The sequence below is a fragment of the Vipera ursinii genome (genome assembly GCF_947247035.1).
Source record: "Vipera ursinii genome assembly, chromosome: 1".
Classification (NCBI taxonomy): Eukaryota; Metazoa; Chordata; class Lepidosauria; order Squamata; family Viperidae; genus Vipera; species Vipera ursinii.
In genome coordinates this window covers 56,521,700-56,542,668 of record NC_139512.1, presented here as the reverse complement: position 1 = coordinate 56,542,668, position 20,969 = coordinate 56,521,700, and the positions used below count along the sequence as shown (strand labels likewise).

At 36.6% G+C, this 20,969-nt stretch overlaps 1 protein-coding gene across 1 annotated transcript in view; it reads left to right on the top strand.

Annotated features, from left to right (window-relative positions):
* AKAP6 (A-kinase anchoring protein 6) overlaps positions 1 to 3,003 on the top strand; it is a gene marked incomplete at its 5' end in the record, with an annotated part of 248,277 nt that extends 245,274 nt beyond the window's left edge. Inside the window, one exon of the mRNA XM_083352382.1 lies at positions 2,378 to 3,003. The remainder of the gene's footprint in view (positions 1 to 2,377) is intronic.
* Positions 3,004 to 20,969: the final 17,966 nt, after the last annotated feature.

Below are 20,969 nucleotides of genomic sequence, written 5' to 3'. Positions count from 1 at the left end.
TAGCAGTAGCCTTCATTCTATGTATATGCCTGCTTATTAGGGCTTTCACACACACCCCAAGCGGCATTATTACAAAGTCAGCTTAATTTCCCCCAACAATCTGGGTCCTCATTTTACCTACCTCGGAAGGATGGAAGGCTGAGTCAACCTTGAGCCTGCTGGGATGCGAACCTGCACTAATTGCAGGCAGCTGGTGTTACTTAAGGAGGCATTAGCCCACTGCTCCACCAATGATTCATTGTCATTATTTTTCTGGTATTCTTATCCAGGGCTTTTAGTTCAGTGGCTTCAGTCCAGTCCACTATTTCAATTGTGTATCCATTGACTGGAATTGCCTCAGTGTTAATTGCTTAGATGGGGTTTAGACTTTAAGATCTTTATTCTCATGATGTACTCACTTCTGACTTTCTTCTTAACTTCATTGTGCTTGATATTGTCCTGCTATATCATGTTTTGTCACATAGTCAGCCAGATATTTAGACTGGATTTAGCATTTTTATCCACCTATGTAGTTCTTTCCAAAGACTTGGATTGTTATTATTATTGTTATTTTCTTTAAAAAACTTGATTTAATGTCAGAGAGGCTCATTACCTCATGCCTGCGAACAATTTGTACTATCATGACCAGTGCTTAATGCCATCTCTATTCTACCATTGAGCTGTGCCAATAAGTTCACACAAACTGGCCAGAACTGGAACAAACAACCAAAGACATCTTCCATTCTTCTTAGTCAAGGAGATTACTACCAAATGGTGATGTAGGTCCAAGAAATCATGAAGGAATGTCAGGTGTAGATTAACCTCCTGGTTTCTTTCGTGATTTAATCAGTATTTTGTCAAAGTACCGGTAGTAATTTTTTTCTAGAAAGCTTATATAAAGAGTACCAGATTGTTTTATTTCTAATATTAAGTTGACATATTTAATTTTATAGCTATGTATAAGTTTAGATATTTAAAAAGCACACAGTTCTAATAGTGTATGTTTTTTAAAATATTATTAAAAGCCCATTTTAGGATTTGAGGGTAGATATGCAACACATGTTTCATGTTTAAATCATAGGCCTGCATTTGTTTCAAATTCGTGGAGGGAGAGAGGGAGAGGGGGGGGAGAGAGAGAAAGAGGGGGGGTCCACAATATTAATTAATATTAAACAAGAATGTGACTGGATAACTCCAGATATTTTTACTTAATTTGAAAAGTATAAAACACAAGGCTGGAGAGCCTCCTTGGAAATGCTGTGATAAGGTACTTTGTACTAATCCCTTTGTAATCTTCATCCCACGCTTTAGCTCTTTGTTGCACAGGTTAACCCTAAATTCTAAACTGGAAACAATTTGCATCAGAAATACAAGTAGTCTTTGACTCATGTCAGTAATTGGAACTGGAATTTCCATCATAAGTCAATCCAGTTGTAAAGTGAGCCATCATAATGAGCAGATGTAATTTTACAAACATTTTTTCTGCGGTCATTAAACAAATAAAGCTTCCCCAACTTACTTTTTTTGTAGGAAACAAGCTGGAAAGGTCACAGACCATGATCATGTGGCCACACGATGCTGTAATCAGTTGTAAATAGTTGTTGTTGCCAAGTGGCAAGTAAATAGTTGTTGTTGCCAACAAATTGCAAATTACATGATTGTGAGCATGGGGCAACATTTGCCAGTGCAAAGATAGTTCATCAATCACTTTTTCTGAAGACATCATAATTTTGAACCATTGTTTAAACAGTCATAATTTGAGGACTATCTATATTAATTATTCCTCTTAGTAAGAAATATTAGGGCAATATCAATTAGTGGATTATTTATTTATGTCTTCTCTTTTTTATTTTATTTTTTTGAGAGAGAATTCGATGCAGTATTTTAGATTATACCCATATTTATATAACCTCAAGCCTAAATAGATTATTTGACAGTCAATCCTACTGATTTTAATAGGACTTATTTCCATGTAGTGGGCTCAGGATTGCAGATTATATTGGTTGGCTGGGTGGCCTTTATTGAGTCTTACGTGCCTATTGATTGATACACTTTCAGAATGTAGAGGAGGCATGTTCACAGATACCTAAAAGGATGGGATTGAGGGAAAAGGTCAAACTTGATTATTTCCCCTGTGCCTTTTGAAACTAAATCTTGTTTTATAAAAATCAATGAGGGTTTCCACATCAATGAGAAGATATAACTCTGATTTAAACCATACGCTACAAAAAAATGCTGTTCATAGCTGATTTTGCATATACCGGTAAGGACACTGGTGTGAGATCATATAATAGCTAATGTGGCTATTTTAGAGAAGATTGTGTTTTACAAATGGAATTATAGTCGATGTAGCACGCTCTTACTTTTTTTTCCCTTTTCTTTCCCCTTTTCCTTTTAGAAACTTGGCTGCATATCAGATGTAGGCTTATCCTCTAAACCCTGGGATGACCTCTAATTCCATTGTATCACTGCCTTTTGTTACACTTGACTCCCAAGATAAATTTTCCTTCCAAACGTTATTTGTACATGTTAGCTTTGTAACCAGGTTGCATATGCTGGAGCAATTTCAGTTAGCATTTTGCTTTGTAGCAAAACGTTTTTCTTTCATATGGGTTTATATGCCAAGCTACCTCTTAACAACTTTCTTTTCAAATGCGTATGCCTCTGTATGACATCTCACCCACTAATATTTTAATGATTTTGCAATTGCACAGTTTCTGTGATCATTTCAAGCCATCATTTCATAACTGTAAATGTCATTAATTCTCTTGTTTTATGTATCAAATTTGGTATTTTATGTGTACAACGCATATTGTTTATTGAAAGTATTTTAGAAAGGAAATTATGATTGCAGCAAAGAGGAAACAATTGCTCCTGATTCAAAAGAACCGGTTATACAAAGTAAACACAAATGTATCTTTTTGCTTTTTCTAAAAACAACAACAACAACTATGCAACACTTCAAGAAACAGCTATGTAGTGTTGTATATTAAGAACTGTTAACATTGTACTAAATTAAATAAAACATTTTGGTTTTCTACTATGCTTCTTGAGGTGGTAATCAGAAAAGAACCCCACATTTTAAAAAGAAACTGTGCCTTGCTGTATTTCTTATAACATTTATTAAAAAGTTGCTTTCACAGTAAAATTACATTCATTTGAAAGAAGGAAATAGCAAGGTGTGAATCATTTCTGTATATATGTATAACCAAGTGCAAACATTGATGTACAATGACAGTATAAAATGCTTTAATGTTTGTGATGCCTGGTGGTGTAGAAAACATAAGCCTTAAAGCCACTAGAATGCATGATAATTAGAACTGACATAATAAACATAAGTTTACTGGGGAAATTTTAGAACTGGCTCTCATTTACCCACATCTGTCTAAACGCAAATATTGCATGGATCTGCCATAAGTATTTGAATATTTATAAGGGCCTCTCAAGTTTTGTGTAGGCCTTTAGGAACAACTTTGTCTGTGACCCTTCGGTGCTGAAAGTTCAGCTACTTCTGGTAAAATTGGAAGAGGACTTTGAACTAGAATCTCATTCTGGAATAATTCCCTTACCGTCTTCACCTGTTAAGATGCCCATTTGGAGACCACAGAAGAGGTCATCTTCAAGAATCTTGGACCAGCAAATGTCCTGTTCTTTCTGAATGCCCACTTTCCACCTGGGTTTCTTTTTTTTTCCATAACAAACAGAATTTTCTCTCTCTCTCTCCCTCCCTCTCTCTTTCCCTTCTCCCCGCTCCCTCTCTCATACACACAAATATCCATTATAAAATGGCTCACTCTGAGGTTTACTAGTCTTTCATGCATTACAACTGAATTGGTCAAAAGGGTTTCTTAATTTCCAAGTTCCTGCTATACAGCTCTTGTTTGGTGGCAAGCTGTTATACTGATGATGGAAAAAGTATCTTCACATTTACAAACTTTGAAGATCTACATCTAGATCATAAGGTTGTAAGTACAGTAGCAATTTCACTTAAGGACCATTTCACTTAACAGCTGAATTGTTGGTTGCAAATGTGGTGGCTAACAGACGACTACTTCTATCATTTACATACTGAACAAATGTATAAAAGAAAATACAGATCTACATACTACTACCTAAAAATGTAGATTTACTACAAGATGACAGTGTTGTGCCACATCTGAAATCTCATTGATACTGAGGAAAAAGGGCTTATTTTCTCCAGTCTTTACTTCCGTTGTTATGGTCTGGAACCTTCCTTCCCGAATGCTATTGGTATTGCCTGAATATTCCCTCTGTTCACTGTGGGTGAGGGCAGGGGAGAAGGTTGATTTTGCAGAGCGGGCCCCTTGTCATTTCTGGTGCTTTGGACCAATGGATTCATAACAACTAAGGAGTACATAAGTTTAGTTACTGAGTTTATCTGGTGGTTTTTTTTAAAGTCCACAGCGAGTATATTCCTGAAAAATAAAAGATGCATATCTTCCCTAGCTGTGCACTCCAATTTGATAAGACTACAGCTTTTTACCTATCTGTTGAGATAAATGCATAGGATCCTTTTTTCATATATGCATCTTTTGAATGTGTATATAATAAAAGTAACATGTATGTGATCATCCTTCATACTGAATACAAATTCATATGAGTATGAATAAGAATTCTGAATAAGAATTCTGAATATACTGCATCCAATTTTGGTCACCATACTAGAAAAAAGAAGTTGAGACTTTGGAAAAAGTGCAAAGAAGAGCAACTAAGATGATTAAAGGCCTGGAGACAAAAACATATGAAGAATGGTTGCAGGAAATGGGTGTGGCTAGTCTAGAGAAAAGAAGGACTATGGGTGACATGATAACAGTATTCCAGTATTTGTGGGGCTGCCACAAAGAAGATGGGGTCAGCTTATTTTCTGAATCACCTGAAAGCAGGACAAGAAACAACGGATGGAAACTAATCAAGGAGAGAAGCAACCTGGAATTAAGGAGAAACTTCCTTACAGTTGAGAACAATTAACCAGTGGAACAGCTTGCCTTCAGAAGTTGTAGGTGCTTCTTACACCTATCTGAAATACTATAGACTCTCCTGCTTGAGTAGGGGGTTGGACTAGAAGACCTCCAAGGCCCCTTCCACCTCTATTCTGATTGATTCATAGAGATCATTTATAGGTTTCCAAAGTTCTTATTTTTCAGTTAACTGGTTAATGCAGTACTTAGGTAAGTTATAAGCCACAAGTAAATATGGATGAAAATAAAAACATACATATTATAAAGTGGTTCTTATATTCAGGGTCAAATGAATGTGGTATATTAAAGTTGATGTTTCAGAATAAAAGGCTGAAAGCTTTGTAATAATATTCAGATTTGAAGAATCCCTCATCCAATTACAAGTTAAGATTGTAAATTCAGATAATGCATTGATTTCCCAGTTCAGTCCTATTTTATGATGCAATCTTTGGGCCATTCATATTTATGCTCTAATTGGAAAGTGTCTTGCTATTTTATTTACTTTTCTTCCAACAATGCGCACATAAAATCTGAGAATTTTAAATGTATAAAAGAAACCAAAACATTTTTTTTCTGAAATAATTACGTATTGCCAACCCAAATGTGATTTGCCTATGGAACTGGAAACAGTGTTCCAAACCCTCCCCAAAAGTGTGTGTGTGTATATATATAGCTTATTCCATGCCTTATTCCATGCATAAATTCTACCCAAATGCCTTCAGGAAATTCACACTATGTACAATTAATTCTATTTTGCAGAACTCCCCATTTGAAGAATTATAGAACAATATTATTGGTTTGCTAAGCCATGGCAGCAGGGGTGAGGGACAAAAAGCAACTGCCTTATATCAAGCTTTTTCTGACGGACAGGAAAACACCAAAGACTCCAGTAGCTGTCATTTCTATCACCTGCTGCCTAGTCAGATGCCAGAAATTTAACCCAAGATCTGTATATAAAAAAGTACTTCACTACTGAGCTGTTTTAGCAACAGAACCAACAAAATGAAATGGCCAAGTGGGTGATATTTAATAACAATAATCCAACAAAGAGGGTCCAGAGCAAAGGAGGGAAAAGCGAGTCAGTTGTTAACAAGGTTCACGATCAATTCATCACACATCTTTGAAAGTTTAGCAGAAAGATATTGAAAAAGTCAGAAATACGGGACATAATGTAGTTGGATATTACTTTGTACATAAATCACTTATTTACTTTCATGTTCGTCAATACTATTCCGGACTAGAACCTACCTTAAAGCAGTTTCATTTAGTTATTAAGGCTTGTGGGAAATGTTATATGTTTTCAATTTAAATAAAAAATTAAATTTAAAATTCATTTATATGACCAATTGGCCACTTTAAATATAGGAGTACATCCCAAAGTATCTGCCAGCCTATGAAGTAGACCAGCCGATGAAGCTATATAGGCTTAAAATGACTTTTGTTGAAATGGCAAGTCTAAATGTGCTTCCCTCCTTCTCCCTTCCTTTATTTTCCCATGTATTAGAACAGGGCTTTTCAACCAGTGGTACAGGTACCACCTGTGGTACATTGTCACCTGTCAGGTGGTACATGACCATCCTAGAAAAGTGGTACTGGGGGGGGGAAATGAGCTGAACTGGTGGCAGCACCATACAAGCCTGAGCGAGAGACGGCTGGAGCTGCAGGGCTGTCAGGGCTGAGCGGAAGCACCAGGATCAGAGCTTCTTCAGGGCTGTCAGGACTCAGCAGAAGCACCAGGATCAGTGCTTCTTCAGGGCTGTCAGGACTCAGCGGAAGCACCAGGATCAGCTCCAGGCTCCAGCTGGAGCTCGGTGCTGATCCTGGCGCTTCTGCTGAGCCCAGAAGAAGCTCCGATCAGCTGGAATGTTGCAGCATCTCAAGGGACTTGTGATTTACATTCAGATGCTTGGCAATTGATTCATATTTATGACGGTCAGTGTCCCAGGGTCATGTGAAGTGACCAAAACCTTCTGCAACCACCCAGCAGAGGGGGGGAAATAAAAACCAAACACCCCACACCCCACACCCGCTGCCAATCCTCAACAGAAATGCTCAGAACAATGAAAACCTCAGACAGGAGGAGGAGCACCACCAGGCGGGCAGGCAGGTGTCTTGCTCAGCTGTGGCTTGGGGGGTACTTTTTTCAGTGCCATTGTAACTTTGACACCTTGCTAGGTGACTGGTGGTACTTGGATGTTGCCATATCCTAAAAGTGGTACAATGGGTGAAAAGGTTGAAAAGCCCTGTATTAGAGAGGGCCCTGACTGAGATGTTCTGTCAAGTTAATTTTTGAGGATGGGTTAAGACTGTCCTTGTCTGACAGTTGCCTCGGTAGAAGATCTTCCTTCTGTCTTTCATATCTTCACATGCTTGAAGTAAGAAATATACTATATATTTCTAAATATATTTCTTCATAAAATAAAAAAGTCACCATCAGACACTAATTACAAAATTATCCCCTAAATCCTAATTGTTCAATCATCTAAACCAGGGATCAGCAACCTGAAACAGTGAAAGAGCCACTCGGAACCAGTTCCCTCACAAAAGGAAAAACTGGGAGCCGCAAAAAATGTGTGCAGATGCGCGTACCTGCGTGCATGCGCAGAACAGGGTTTGACTGAAGAGTGGAGCCAAGGCGAGATATGCACCTACCCTGCATATTTGAATTGATTGGTTGAACTTTTTTAGTCCCACTTTTTTTTTTTTTGGACTGCACATGGCAGAGGACTGGGAGCCGGAGGAGACGGCTGAAAGAGCCACATGCGGCTCTGGAGCCGCGGGTTGCAGACCTGTGATCTAAACCTTGTTTCATTATGATGTTATAGTATGGAATGCAAAACGAACTGTTTATTCTACAACAAAGGTAGGGAAATTGTATGGGAGGAGCTTTGGACATATTAGGGATAAAGTGGACATGTTACAAAATGGCTGCAATGGAATGATTGCTAATTAACAAATCTGCTGCCATGATGGACCGGGCCATTGATAAATCAATGAGGGCAGACAAAAGTTAACAAAAAAGAGAAGGAGTCAGACACTCCAGCAAGGCCCTTGAAAAAAGAATACATTTCCCAAAATGCATTGAAAACTGGCAGTTGGGATTTCTCCCTCACAAAACACAAAAGTCCTCCAGAATGTTATCTATCATCCCAGTGGGACTTCTGTGGAATTTAAAAATGGCAAATAAGGCACGGAAGTTTTGTATTTATTTTTTAATTAATTGTACTTATTTTAAAAAGGTCAGGCTGGGGAACTTGGTATCCATCAAAACAGGCAATGGGGCACACTGACTTGAATATCATGTTCCCATTATTCACCCTACAGTCAGTTGCACTTATTTCATTGCAAATTGTAAAATGATGTCAGGTGAAAATATTTAAATCATCAAGATGATATGAAAAAATGAGGGCAAGCTTTGGGGTATTCATGAGTGTTCTCACAAACACCATATCGTCCAGCATCTTTGCCAAGACATTAGGAATCCAGCCGCTGACCACAGCTAAGTTGATGCTTAGTGTTACAACTTGGATTTGCTCATCATTTGGGAAAAGAAGAAGGAATAAAAGGAAAGAGGGAAAATATCTTGTCATCCAATAAAATATCAGCAATTCTCTCTCTCAAACACCATCCAATTTCCTCCCATTTAAATGTCCAATATTCTGTTCTATCTTGGAGCAGATAGATGGACTGGGGTGTGAACAGTGCTTAAGAATTATCAGTTCTATTCACCATGTAAATGTTGGTTACTCCTTTCTAAGCTCTGGTTCTAAATTCTTTTGGCACAGTAATTACAGTGAACATTGTAGGTGAATATGTGGCTTTTACCAAACATGAATCATTGTTAAATGCATGTATTAGAAAGCATTGTGGATTTCACGGGCATTTACATTTTGACATAAAATTTGGGAATGTGAAAATGTCAGATTTTTCTCATATGGCTGAGATATCTAATTAAGTTGGAAAATTGGCCATGCAAGATCAAGTCTCACTGAAGGCCATTTTTAATACACGGATGATTATTTTTCCAATGCTTTTAGCGCAGTATCACCGCCTATTTGACCTGGGTCTCAATAGCTATATGGTAGAATCTGATTTATTATAGAACATCATTTAGAAATGGAAAAGTTGTGAATCCTTTAAAGATATATATGGAGTAAGACAATTGTGAAGACAAGTTTACATTCGTGTGACAGACATGAAACAGAATTCAAATTAATTAATGATTACTTAAGACAGATGTCATTTACTTTTCTTTCTAAATGCAAAGCCGTTTCTCACTGAAATTGAATATTTGTGAAAGCATACCTGATAAAAGAATAGATTTCAGTCTTTGCTGTGACATATAATTAGTCTGCTGATCTTCACTGCTACAAGGATTATAGAATCAAAAGCCATTGTAGGGCTAAAATTTCTACAGTTCTCCTAACTATAGAAAAAGCCGCTGCAGTCAGAAAGCCACTAAAATTCTTGACAATGAAACCACTGCCCCTCCCTTCACAAAATAATATATTTGGCTTCTGAAAGTAACTTTCTTCCAACTCAGGCTGTAGCTAACTCAGTTTATTCTGGTTGGCAGTGTCTTATCAGAATGTCAGGCAGAAAATTTTGCCGTCATCTAATGCTAAAACGTGAACCCTGCAAACAGAGCATGCCCTCTCTTATTCTGCTATGGGTATTTCCATCTAATAATTATAGTGGAAATAATAATAATAATAATAATAATAATAATAATAATAATAATAAGAAGAAGAAGAAGAAGAAGAAGAAGAAGAAGAAGAAGAAGAAGAAGAAGAAGAAGAAGAAGAAGAAGAAGAAGAAGAAACAACAGTTGGAAGGGACCTTGGAGGTCATCTATTCCAACCCCCTGCTCAGGCAGGAAACCCTATACCATTTCAGACAAATGGCTGTCCAGTCTCTTCTTAAAAACTTCCAGTGTTGGCGCATTCACCGCTTCTGGAGGCAGGTTGTTCCACTGGTTAATTGTTCTAACTGTCAGGAAGTTTCTCCTTAGTTCTAGGTTGCTTCTCTCCTTGATTAGTTTCCATCCGTTGTATCTTGTCCTGCTTTCAGGTGCTTTGGAGAATAGCTTGACTTCCTTTTCTACATGGCAGCCCCTGAGATATTGGAACACTGCTATCATGTCACTCCTCACCCTTCTCTTCATTAAACTAGACATACCCAATTCCAGCAACTGTTCCTTATATGTGTTAGTCTCCAGTCCCCTAATCATTGAGAGGGCCTTAAAATAGATGTGATGGATCAGCAGGTGGGCCTAATCCATCTACATAGTGAGATAGATATTAGTCTCATGTATGGTTTTCGAATTTATTCAGAATTGTGTTGGTCCCCTTGAGAGTGCAAGACTATTCCATTGCTCATTAGCCCTTTTGAAGCTTGCGCAAGAGCCTGAAAATAAAGTTCCACTGCTTTAATGAATCTATTAATTAAAGTTCATTCGGTACCTTTTTCTAGGTTCTGTGGAAGTCTGGCTATTTTAATGAATGATCAGAGAAGTGTTGTACTCACATTAAGTCTGAAGAGCTTCTGAATCATGTTTGAAATACGCAGAGCTCCAGTAGATACATATTCATGCTTCGTGCCATTTTCTCCTCTTTCCTATTCCAAAGGGAGAGGGGAACCTCCCACTTCTTTAAAGTCACCAATTCACAGCCTTCCAAAGGACACAATATCTACTTTTCTAAATGTAAATTCAGTGGTAGAATTTAGAAGACTAGTGACTTTACCTGTAAGAAAACACACATTGATGGAATTGGATTTGGTTCTTTTTTTTTTTTACAAAAGTATACACACAGGATTGAAATAGAGAGTTCTGACTGGAGAAACAATTAGGAGAAACAGCCACCTTGGGATACATAAGTGCTATCTGTTATCTCCTCTCCACTGCTACTCCTATGTTGGTCATTGCTAACTAGATGGCAGAAGTCTTGAGCAGGAGAAAGGAGATAGATGCTGGAAGACTGAGATGAGCAGGCACCTATGCAGAGAGGATAGCCTTGGGCCCCAAAGAATTGTACATGTAATTCTACTCTAGAGAAGAGACCACAAGTTAACTTTGGATCATTTTTCTCCCTCAGGAATTTTCTACTATATTATTTTTCTAGAACTGAATAGTTTCTTCTATTACTGTATTACCAACTGAGCAGAAATAGGAGGACATTGCCATCAGTCCATAGCCATGGTCAGATCACTTAACAAATTTCTCACTTAGCAACATAGATTTTGGGCTCACTTGTGGTCGTATGACGAGGACTACCTGTACTCCTTCCTCTTCCTATTTTTCCCATAACAACAACCCTATGAGGTGGGTTGGGCTAAGAGAGTAACTGCCCAAGATCACACAGTTGGCCTTCATGCCTTAAGGCGGGACTAGACTTTACACTCTCCTGGTTTCTAGCCTCTAACCCTGAGTAACTGACTCTTAAGTCTTTCTTCTTAGATTTCTAAGCAGTCTACATCTATTCCTTCCCTCAGTGGCTGCTACTTCATTAAAGTTCATATAGTAACTTCTGAGTTAATTGGTGGCACAATTGGATTTCTGCTGGCTCTTCACATAAAGCTATGCCTGCTCTGTTCTCTTTAGGATCTTATCATTATCTGCAAGCTTTCCTTTTTGATACCTTAACATTACATTTCAGAATAGAGTGATTTTAGTATTCACACTCTGATCTGCCAGTTTTGCTAATGATCCCAGAATGTTGTTCTATCTATACCAAATATGCCTCCAAAGAACACAGAGATGGGGCATTTTCAACAGGGACTTCCACCAGATTTAAGTACAGCATCTTTATTCCTGAAATTTAGGAAACTGTTAAAAACATAGGTCTTTAAAAAGCATATGGGATTGTGGAATCAGTTGTTGAACTTTAGACAATTAGTTCTGTCAAAATAGTACGGAATTTTGAATGATAAAGATAAGATGGTGAGAGCCTATTTGATGTGGTGGTTAAGCATCAGGCCAGAGATCAGGAAACTGTGAGTTCTAGTCCCACCTTAGGTACAAGGCCATCTAGGCGCTCTCCAGATATGAAAAACTGACTTGATGCACATGTACATTTGTGCACACATACATGTGTGTGCACACGAACAAACAAAGAGAAGGTGAAATTTATATTATTGGGAAGTGGTTATTTATTGATTTTTTTACATATTAATTTATATGGTTGATATTTTGCTATAAGCTACTTAGAGTCATCCTGAATGAACTGGCATAAAAGCACATGAAAGAAATAAAAAGTGAAATGCATTTAAAACAAGGAAACTGAGCTACAGTTCTACCTAAATCAGTGGAACATCTGTCTGCTCACATAAGTTGGTAAAATTTAAAGAACTAGAATGTTATTACTAAATATGCTGCTATTTAATACCAAACTATTAGTTGTTCTAATATGGTAGATTGGATGTGCTAAGAATTAATGATTCCAATTACCTGGCAATCTACTAGAGAGCAGCATTAAAATTATCTCCACTATGACTGTTTAGGTATTTGAACTATGAGTCCCGTAGGGGATGAGTAGCATATGCAGTTACCATGGAGGCTGCTGTGATAGATTATGTTTCAATAAAGAAAAACACTCCTGTTTCAGAGAAGTTGGGTAAGACCATTTCTAAAGAATAACACTTCCTTAATCACATATTTTGATGAAGGGGAATATGCACATGTGAATCAGCACTGCTCATTTCCTTTCAGGAGGACTGACATCTTAAACTGCATGAGACAATGAATCACCTTGTCAAATAAAGCACAAAATGGAAAACCTGTTACCAAACTCATCTGATATAATGACATTTGCAACAACATGTTTGAGGCGATAAACCAACAATAATGATTATATTTTCTTTAGACTTTTATTGTGCTCTGAAAGTTTTACACAATCATACACTTTCTCTTCATGGAAACATTATAGTATGGCATTTTTCTGGCATTTTAAAACTCTCTGTGAACATGTAAATTATTATTATTATTATTCAAATTAGGTTGAATAATCTTAATTGTTGCCTTTTCTTAGAGAATCCTTCCTAACAAATGAGCTCCAAATAGATAGGGACTATTGATTCCAGAATTTTGGAATTCCCAACCAAGTCGATCCCTGTCTGTGCTTAGCTGGCTTCTTTGGGAGTTGTAAAACTACCTGTAGAAAGCTTTAATATTTTCCAATATTCTTTATATTAACAGAAAAAGAGCGATGTTACTTCTTTTAAAAAGCTTCATAGATTTTCCCTGTTAGTAAGAAATTCCAAACTGTTGTACACTTACATTTACACTTGACGAAGAACCATGAAAGTATACCGATATTGTTCCAAAAAGCAGTCTAAAAATATGACGTACATTATTACATATACATCATTTCCTCCTCTCACATGCACATTCCTCCTCACCACATGGAATAGAATGTGGTCTATGAAAGATTATGCCACAATAAATCTGTTCTTTATAGTAGACTTTATAGTAGACTTTTCTGTTTTAAAATCAAATTAGAATATTTTGTGCAGCATTCACGTCCTTTTGGTTTCAAGAGAATGTCTGTTAATTTCCTCTTAAATGTCTACCTTTGAACTTAATGATTTCTATGTAAATTTGATAGAAGAACTTCTATAGTAGAAGAGTCTTTTTCTGTGAGCTGGCATTTATGTATTCAAAAGAGAGATTACGGAGATATCAGCAGTTCTGGGGAAAAAATAAAACTGTAAGAATGCAAACAGGGTGGCAAAAATGTAAGGAAAGAGGCAGCATTACTCAGTGATGACTGAGCCTATTCAGAGGATATAGACCACTACAAGGCAAAAGTGGGAAATTGCTGGGAAAGACGCCTGGGGTGAAGATCCTGAAAGTCTGTATAGCCAGCTGATTGACCTCCTGGATAGGAATACAAAAGAGTGCAACATTTTCTTTATAGTATAATAATTCTTGTGATTTACAGTATACTAATCTGATTAATTCACATTTAGGGTGGAAAACTACGATGTCAACTCTGAAAGTTCATGTTTGGAAAAGGAGATTCACGGTAGTCTACAATTGATATTCTGCACCAGAAAGGGCAAAAAGAAAATATTTCAAATGCATTTTTGACAAAAAAAAAGAGAGAGAAAGAGATTTCACCCATTCAGTTGAAAGTGGAAACTGACTACTCCATCTCCTCTTCTGCATTGTTCTGCAGAAACACAATGTTACCTCAGTACTTTTTGAAGTGATTATAGATTTTTTTTTTAAAAAAATGTTTTTGTAAATGTTATTAGTGATTGGTACACTACTTTATAGTCATTGCTATGAGATGGGCAACTATATAATGGTTTAAATGTAAATAAATAAATGTGCAAAAGAAGAAAGTCCACTTTGAATAGTGGTAATCTAGTAATTAAATAAAAAACAACAAAAGGGCCATATAAATACCTTTATGAAAATAATTCAGACATTGAGGTTATCCTTAAATCTGGCCCACACAGCAACATTATGCAATCTTCTCATTTTTAGAACACAAAGACTTAAAAAATAGATAACAAACTTATATTCTGGATCGATGCTTTAAATTTAGGAGTACCTTTCTTTCCAGTTATTTAGGGTTACCTTATTTGTTTTATCCCCAAGCTCAGTAAAGCCAAAGCTCCTCACAAGATGGCAAATTCTGTATTTTAGGAATATAATTCAGTATCACTTTGAGATCCTTGTATTTTACAACAATTATATGAAGAAATTAGATTTTTCTAGATTTGGTATGTTTTTTTCCACCATCTTCCTATACTAGGTTAGAAACAAAGATCACACAAAATCTAATGACTGCTGACAATAAAGAAAGGATTTTTAGAATTCCTTTTCCGCCAATCCATAAAAATACTTGTAATTTATTTTTAGATGGTTTCTCTTTTGTTTACTGGTTGCAAATGCGTGTCGGTGTGGAGCTAATTTGTTACCTTAGACAAGTTAGGACAAGCCAAACTTACAAAAAATGTCCTCTTCCCTGGGACAGTGTAGTGTGCACAAGATGGCCTCATGGATCCAGAGTTAAATGTTTGTATCGTCTTGTATCCATTTAGAGCTCAAGTTTTCTTCTGTGCTTTTTTTTTTACCTTTATTCATACAATTTTAAAGGAAAACAATAGCTTTTGATATTTTACTTCCAAAGAAGAAATGCTTCTTATTTAAATAATTTCGGTGAAGGAGACTGTGATCCCTCAGCTGCAACAATTCGAATAATCCCTGCATGGCAGCAAAAATGTCATGATGTTTTGTACCTCTTCGCTGCTATCTAGTGGCCGTCCAGATGGCTGCAGTTGAGGCATGGCAGTCCTAATGGAGTGTTCTGGCACTGTCTTTAGATATGAGGTGCCCTTCACTGAATAAACTTATATCCAGCCATCTGCAGTCTTTCTGACTTTCCATACTTTAATTAAATTCCAAGATAAAATGTACGGCATCCTCTCTGGGGGCTTTTTCAAATCAGGAAATTTAAGCAACCTGGGAGATGGCAGAGTGATGGACAGATGTGTCACAGAATGCAGTAACCTTGCAACAATGGAGTAAATTCAGAAACATAATCAAAAGAAGTTCTAAAGAAATTCTACGGTATCCTGAGAATAAGGGAGGGAAACAAACTACTTTCTCTAGGGAGGAACATTTTCAGAAAACTGCAGGACAGGTTTTGGCACAACAGTTTACTGATTCCAAGTCATAATCCTCCACTTCTAGAGCATTCTTTTTTAGCTATCCATATCTTTTCCTGCTGTATTCGGCCACATTCAGTATAAATGGAAGGCTGAAGCTTCTTTATGAATATGGGATTGCCACATGAGGCTAGGCAGATTTTTAGATGTATGAGCAACTTATTAGGAATGCTTTCAAAGACAAAGTACCTTAACTGAATACTTGGGGCAGCGGTGATCAGGACTCAGGTGAGAGGAGAAGATCTGAAGGAGAAAAGGGAAAGATGTGTGGTGATCACTAGGCTGGTGGTGAAAAGAAAAGATGAAAGAAGTGCCAAGTAAACAAATAATGTTTGCAGAAAAAGTACTGCAGATGATATGACATTGTTACAGACTGATAGAAGGTATTTCAGGCTTCATTGGCAGATCTCTGTTCCAGATGTTTCTCCAGTAAAAAGATAATCATGATAATCAGTGGAACAACCTGCCTCCAGAAGCGGTGAATGCTCCAGTACTGGAAGTTTTTAAGAAGAGACTGGATAGCCATTTGTCTGAAATGGTATAGGGTTTCCTGCCTGAGCAGGGGGTTGGACTAGATGACCTCCAAGATCCCTTCCAACTTTATTATTATTATTATTATTACTATTATTATTATTATTATTATTATTATTATTATTATTATTATTATTATTATTATTATTATTATTATCTGATCCCCTGACTTCCCTAAGAAAATAGGATCTTTCTAGTTGTCTTACCAAGAACCTCTCCCTTTAGATCAGCTGTAGGAAACTACCAAGGAAGATAATTTGGAACTTCCTGTCCAAAGCCCAAAACCTAACAAAGCTAGTTCCTTATGAGTTATGATGATTGTATTTTATGATTATGATCATGGTTTATCATTTGTTCCCTGTATGTACACTGAAAGCTTATGCACTGGAGACAAATTCCTTATGTGTCCAATCACATTTGGCCAATAAAGAATTCTATTCTATTCTATTCTATTCTATTCTATTCTATTCTATTCTATTCTATTCTATTCTATTCTATTCTATTCTATTCTATTCTAAAGCACATGAAGTAGCTAACTGTGCATGTGAGGATAGTTCCAATATTAACATAGCCAAATCTCTCTCTCTCCCTCCCTCCCTCCTTCTTTCTCTTCTGTCTATCTTCTGTTTAAAGGCATTTACTGGGAAATAGGAACTGCAGTATACAATATGTGCAAAGGCAAAAATCACATATGAAGAATTCCAAACAATATCAATGCAATACCACTATTGCACGATTGCTATTAATTTCCTTCTTGAATAAGCTTTGATTTCCAGATAAGGTTATTACAGGGAATATGACTGAAGGGTCATCTGGGCATGCTGCTCTGATATATGTAAGCAGCTATTTCCTCCCTTTCTTTTCCCTGTACATTTATCCTGTTTTCACAGAATGCTGGAACTAACTGAAAGTTATTGTTCTGGAGAGAACAATTGTTGCATTGTCCAATCAAGAAGACATGCTCCATCAGTGATGTCTAAACTCACCTTTTTGATGACTCTTGTTGAAATTATAAAGGTACAGACTGTTTTTCATCAATTTTGCCTTTGTACTGTATAGATGTGATTAGAAGAGAGAGCTCTTTTTGGGAAACAAAAACTTGAATTTTATCTTAATATGGGGTCAACCTATCAGATCTTTTATATCAGGGGCGTCAAACTGCCGGCCCATGGGCCAGATGCATCACCAGGAAACCATGCCCACCGTATTTGCTGGCAATGGCAAAAAAGCTCCGATATGTTGCGCGACCTCACGTGACGTTGCAAGTTTGACATGTCTGTTCTATATGGTACTGTGATGTCGTATAGGTTTTTTACAGGAAGAAGAGGGTAAGAAAAAGAATGGTAGGTAGAGGGAATGAGAAAGAGGATAGGTGATGATAAAGAGGGCAACTGATTTAAAAAAATGAGAAAATGGCTGCTTTCTTCACTGATTATCTTACAAACTCTTCCCTGCATAATTCAAAGGAAAAGAATATTGCACTGTTGCATAGAAATTATTTAGGAATAAATACTTTGGTTTTGTTGCATATACAACTTAGTTAACACTTATAAATGAACATAGAGTCAATTTCATGGGTTGTGCCTCTATGTATTCAGGATTTACCGGTTTGTTGAAGTGGTTAAGGCACAGGCTAGAAAGCAGGAACCTGTAACTTCTAGTCCTGCCTTAGTCACAAAAGCCAACTGGGTAGCTTTGGACCAACCACTGTCTCTTAGCCCAACTCACCTCACAGGGTTTGTTGTTGTGGGGAAAATAGGAATAGGAAGGTGTGTTGGATTTGTTTGCTGCCATGAGTTATTTGTAAAGATAATAAAGGTGGCAAACAAATATAAATAAATAAATAAAAACTGAACAATGTATAAATTATTCTCACTTGAGGGCTAGCTATTTAACTTTAAACTACTGTTAAAACAAATCAAAAAAGACAACATGGGAAAACAGCTGGCAAATAGACAAAGAGAAACATGTCAGAAGAAATGTGATACTAAAAATTCAGCCCGGGACTAGTACATAAGCATCATAACTTAATACTCTAACAAAGAATCAGAGTGTAAAGAGAATGAGATTCAAAATGGCAATGTGCAAATCTTAAGGTTATGGATTTCATGGAATAAATCATTATATCTGCACTGGAAATGTGAATCATCAAGCTCAGAAATTGGTAGAAAGGATGCTATTTTAAATTTTTATCTAGTCAGCATAGTTATCTTCTGTTAGCATGTCATTTCAGTCCAAACATTGTGATACGCACTGTATCTTACAAGGTGAGTAGAGATCATTTTGTTACCTTAGCAGCACAATTAGTGGTAGAGTTCCTCATCTGTCAACATTCCTTGATTAGTTAATATCTCTGCAGCATTTTGAATATGAGTCTTACTTAAGTATTGAATTCTGATAGCAAAAGCTTTGTAAGACTTTGATTTTGATGAAAGATAAAACATATAGATCAAAACAAAGTATGAAGAGACAAGCATAATTTTTATCAGATTTATACTTCCTATAACAATAAGAATAAACATATAAAAATTCAATTGACAAATCTAAATATATTTTCTGTTATATAGTGGAATTTAGTGGAACTTGCATTCAATAAACATAGATTTTATACTGTCATTGTGGCTTATTTATCAAACTATGGAACATCTTTCCTTTAAGCCATGGTGGTGCAGTTACTAGAATGCAGTATTGCAGGGTGACTCTGCCCATAGCCAGGAGTTCAATCCTGACGGGACTCGAGGTTGACTCAGCCTTCCACCCATCCGAGGTCAGTAAAATGAGGACCCAGATTGTTGGGGGAAATATGCTGACTCTGTAAACCACTCAGAGACTGTCGTAAAGCAATATGAAGAGGTATATAAGTCTAAGTGCTACTTAAGCATTATTATTAAAAAACAAATATATTAACCTAAACTGAATAAACTTAAGACTCATTAAGTTTGCTCCTGTTTATTTTGTATAGTCCTCAAAGTTAAGGTGTTTAGAGGTCCAGCTATATGCTATTTTGATAATTCTCAAAGATCTATCTTTGCAATCGTGACTGAATTCCATCAATCATTACTTTTTGCAACAAGGAAACTACTATGATCTAAAACTTAAGTTGTGCCACACAAAACAAATTCTTTGCATTTTTTTCCCAGCAGTTCTCCTTCAATCTAATTAAAGTAAATTAGCTCTTCAAATTTTAACGAATGTCAGTGAAATTCTTATGGACGTATTATTGTTTTTTAATTATTTTAGTTGCAGAGGGGTCAGGAAATATGCATGAACATTTTGTCTTTTGCTGTAGAATCCTCTCTCCAAGAGACTGCAACCTGACTGGCTTCTACAATTTAATTACATCTCAAGCAAAAACACCATGCATGGATTCCTCTCAGTGCCCTCTTCCAGAATATGAAACATGGAGTATCCATAGAAGCTTCAGAATGATGGAACGACATACAGTAAAACAAAACAAAACAAAATATCAGCAATTGCCTCTTCAATCATCCCAATCAATTGTAATGAACTTTTCCTAATATTTTATCTTTTATTATAATCACTGCAAAAGCCAGTTTAAAAACACCCCCTTGTCATATCATTTTATAATGTATAATATATAATGTATAATTTTAGGAGGACCCCTTCTTTTTACTACCTTTACTATAGCACAGTATCAGCAGTAGAGTCCATCAGGTTTTGGGATTCTATAAACTTGAAATGGACGCTCAATGTTAAAACCATCATTTAAAAAACCATGACAAAGAATGTTCTTCCCACATCAATTCAGGAAGTTCAGACTATCCAGGAGCTATTGATAGTTTTACAGAAAACTTATTGAGTCTGTTATTTCTACATCTATAACTGTCTGTACCTAACCAAACAGGATAGGTACAGATTCCAACAAATAGTTCAGACTGCAGAAAGAACAATTGCAACCAGCCTGCCTTCCATAGAAGACCTGTATATTGCATGGGTCAGAAGGAGGGCTGAGAAGATATCTGCAGACATGTCACATCCTGGATATAAACTGTTTCAACTCCTCTCCTCAGGATGGCACTATAGTTTTTTCTCCTTGTGTATCACTCTACTGAACACCTAATTCTCTTAGTGTTGCCTAATGTCTATTAACGCATGTCGTGTGACTGTAGTATTATTATTGATACTTCTCATTATCTTCTTTACTCCCTATTTTATTGGTATTATAATTCTGTTATTATTCTGTTGTTTTGTAGATACAATCAGTGCTCCTGTACTGGAAACAAATTGCTTGTGTATCTGATCACACTTGGCCAAATAAAGTATTCAATTCAATTCAAGATGCTCATAGCCATACTGGAGTTAGACAGTCTTAAATCTAATCATTCAATCAGTCCTACATTTAAGGTCTTTGCTATAAGAATTAGAACTAGCTAGCAAGAAATAGGCAAGCACAATGCAAAACTAGTAGATTCTGTGGGGTCCTTGGTGCTCTCTGAGTTTGGTTGTTTTCTTGCAGACATTTCATTACTAAACTTGGTAACATCTTCAGCATGTAAAAATCAAGCTCAGAGAGCACCAAGGACCCCACAGTTCAACCTTGATCTACAGATATTATCTTTTATGAGTAGATCCTGCAACAAACTGGGATAAATTCTAAGAATAACAACATTCAAGGGATTAAATTGTCTTACATGTAAAAAAGCTAGAAAAGTGGAATACACAAGAGTATTTAACTAGAGTCTTGGAAATATAGCTTCATTTTCAAGCAACAACTTATTTCAGAATTAATCTTGCAAAACAAATCGAACTGTTCTGACATCAGTGGGAACTACATGTGTATTA